This window comes from Propithecus coquereli, unplaced genomic scaffold, assembly GCF_000956105.1.
Source record: "Propithecus coquereli isolate 6110/MARCELLA unplaced genomic scaffold, Pcoq_1.0 Scaffold122, whole genome shotgun sequence".
NCBI classification, from domain to species: domain Eukaryota; kingdom Metazoa; phylum Chordata; class Mammalia; order Primates; family Indriidae; genus Propithecus; species Propithecus coquereli.
In genome coordinates, this window is record NW_012136303.1 from 1716335 (window position 1) to 1719937 (window position 3603).

Genomic DNA, 3603 nt, shown 5'->3' on the forward strand with positions numbered 1-3603 from the left:
CTTGCTGATGAGTGTTTTAAGATCTCAGAAAAAGATATTTATAGACTCAATGAAAACCCTGTTTTAATATTCTTTAAAGATGCCAACACTGAGTTTGTAACTTGTGATACTGCAGTGACTTCTATTGCAAAGATACCATACTTCTATAATTTCTACATAATACTAATAGTATACTATGACTTTTTCTTTCTCTCTTTCTTTTTAGAGTTTTGATTTGGCTGCTACCTTGAAATCCAAGCCCTAAAAATGTCAGCTTGTTTAGACTTAGAAGATGACCTGGATAAATGATAAAAATTAAGAAAGACATTTTGGTAAGTGAAATCCTGTGTGAGAGAGTAGAGAAGACCTAACTTAATTCTGATACTTTTGATGTTTCTGATACTGTCTCTCTTTCTGGAGAAGCTATCTAGAATGTGTTTATTCTTCTTAGAGACATTGAATAAAATGCAAATGCCATTCTTCTGTTATTAAATGGGATTTCTACTATAAAGTGTTTTGTTATGTGGTTTCTCATCTTTTTCATAAATGATGATCTTATATTTCACTGTAGAAGACAGTGAAAGACCAATAAACAATACTTATTTTTCTGTGTTAATTAAAACTCTAATAGGAGATTGCCCTTCAAGCAAATACTTTTGATTTTTTTTTTTCTTTTCTTTTTTTTCTTTTTTTTGAGACAGAGTCTCACTTTGTTGCCCGGGCTAGAGTGAGTGCCGTGGCGTCAGCCTAGCTCACAGCAACCTCAGACTCCTGGGCTCAAGCAATTCTGCCTCAGCCTCCCAAGTAGCTGGGACTACAGGCATGCACCACCATGCCTGGCTAATTTTTTTTCTATATATTTTTAGCTGTCCAATTAATTTCTTTCTATTTTTGGTAGAAACGGGGTCTTGCTCTTGCTCAGGCTGGTCTCGAACTCCTGAGCTCAAACAACCCGCCTGCCTCGGCCTCCCAGAGTGCTAGGATTACAGGTGTGAGCCACTGCGCCCGGCCCAAATACTTTTGATTAAAAATAGAAATATACATTGAAAGTTGCAAACTCAACACAACTCATGATTTGAGGCTGTGTTTAGATTTGAGGTAAGCTAAAGCCCAGCATAAATTAGATTGTTTTTATCTTGAAATTTATATTCCCCCCCCGTAGCTTTTGTACAGCACTCTAATAACATATCCTGATAGTCCCCCCTGGGGGCTTTGTCATAGTGGGTTTAACCTGGCACAGGGGACTCTTCAGAAGTGTTTCATGAGCCCACATGAAAAAATGTTAATATTAAAGCATTTATTGCATCATCTCCCTGCCCCCTCCCCTTTTTTTGAGAATTTCCTTCATGTATAGTACTAAGAGGCTTGGGGTATTAACATAAGATCTATGCCTTGGTCCCCTAACATCCTTAGATTTTTATCGTATTTTGCTGAAGTAACTACTCTAGCAAACTGTCATTGTTGACATTAAATGTAATTTAAGAGTTTGTTGCTTCTTTTCCTTAATGACATTGACATTTACAAGTTACTGAAAAGTAGTTTTTGTATTTAGAAAAAAATTTTTTTCTGTCATTCTGAGACTTAAGAGCTTTGGTACGGGGTAGAAGGTACTTACTTCTGCTAGGGTCAGCAGTGCATTGAGGAACTGACAGTCCTTCCCTCCCAGATCCTAGGAGGTAAGAAGGAGTGCTATTAGGATCCAGAGTCAGGTGTAGGGAAGCAAGCACAGTGAAGCTATTGCCACCTTTCATCCTATCAAGCAGCCACTCCTATGCAAATCTTTATCTAACTGACAAAGACTGACTGCTGCTTCCTACTTAGAGAAACTCATGCTGGGTGCTCAACTGATGGTTTTTTGTTTTTTATTTTTTTGAGACAGAGTCTCATTCTGTTGCTCAGGCTAGAGTGTCATGGTGTCAGCCTAGCTCACAGCAACCTCAAACTCCTGGGCTCAAGCGATCCTCATCCCTCAGCCTCCCAAGTAGATGAGACTACAGATACCTGCCACCATGCCCAGCTTATTTTTTTCTATTTATCGGCACCCGGATAATTTTTTCTATTTTTAGTAGAGATGAGGTCTCGCTTTTGCTAAGGCTGGTCTTGAATTCCTTACCTCAAGCTATCCTCCCAACTTGGCCTCCCGGAGTGCTAAGATTACAGGCCTGAGCCACCATGCCCGGCCTCAATTGATGTTTTAAAGCAGTAAAAGACACAAGAAAAATTAGGGAAAATATTTTTCTAAAAATGTGTTGTGAGAAGAAGAAATTAAATATGGTGTTTTCTGAGTGGAGTGTGCTGACTTTTGTAAGAGTTTTGGGTTTTTTTAAAATATATTGAGTTGAAATTCACATGACATAAATTAGGCATTTTAAGGTGAACAATTCAATGACATTTAGTATATTCACAGTGTTGTACAACCACCACATCTACGTATTTAATAGTTCCAGACATTTCTATCACTCCAAAATAAAACCTCATAAAGAAGTCTTGTCCTCCATCCCCCAGACCTCGCCTCTCATAATCACCAACGTGCAGTTTGACTCTTATCAATTTACCTATTCTAGATATTTCGTATAAATGGAATCATACAATAGGTGTCTGCCTTCTGTTATTTAGCATAATGGAGTTTTTTTTGTTTTTTTTTGTTTTGTTTTGTTTTTTGAGACAGGGTCTCACTCTGTTGCGCAGGCTAGAGTGCCATGGCATCAGCCTAGATCACAGCAACCTCAAACTTCTGGGCTCACGCAATCCTTCTGCCTCAGCCTCCCGAGTAGCTGGAACTCCAGGAGGCATGCGCCATCATGCCTGGCTATTTTCTATGTATATTTTCAGTTGTCCAGCTGATTTCTTTCTATTTTTAGTAGAGATGGGGTCTCACTCTTGCTCAGGCTGGTCTCTAACTCCTGAGCTCAAACAATCCGCCTGCCTCGGCCTCCCAGAGTGCTGGGGTAGCATAATGTTTTTATCCACATTATAGCACTATCAGTACTTCATTCCTTATTATGCTTGAATAATATTCCACTTATGTATGTATATACCATTCTTTGTTTATCCATTCATCTGTTAATGGACATTTGGGTTGTTTCTGCCTTTTGGCTATTGTGAATAATGTTGCTATGAACATCTCTGTAATTTAGAGTTATTCTTAAGTCTTATTTTTACATTTAGTTTTTCAAAATAAAGACCCTTCCATTTAAGGCAGAAATAAATACTATAAAGCAGCAGTCCCCAACCTCTTTGGCACCAGGGACCAGTTTCATGGAAGACAGTTTTTCTGCCGTGGCAGGGGAGAGGGCAGGCAGAGCTCAGGCAGTGATGCTAGCGATGGGGAGGAGAGCCGATAGGGAGGGGAGTGACTATAAATAGAGATGAAGCTTTGCTAGCTTCCGGTGGCTCAGCTCCTGGTGTGCAAGTGATCCACCTGCCTCGGCCTCCCAGAGTTCGAGCATTACAGGCATGAGTCACCATTCCTGGCCCATTTTTCTTTCTTTCTTTTTATTATTTTTATTATGAATATTTGCTTCATGTATAAAAGTTTTATTTATACTTATGTGTTGTCTAATCAGTTGTGCCATGATGCAGCATTAATACTCCTTCCACTCTAACATTCTCAACTTTCTCTGA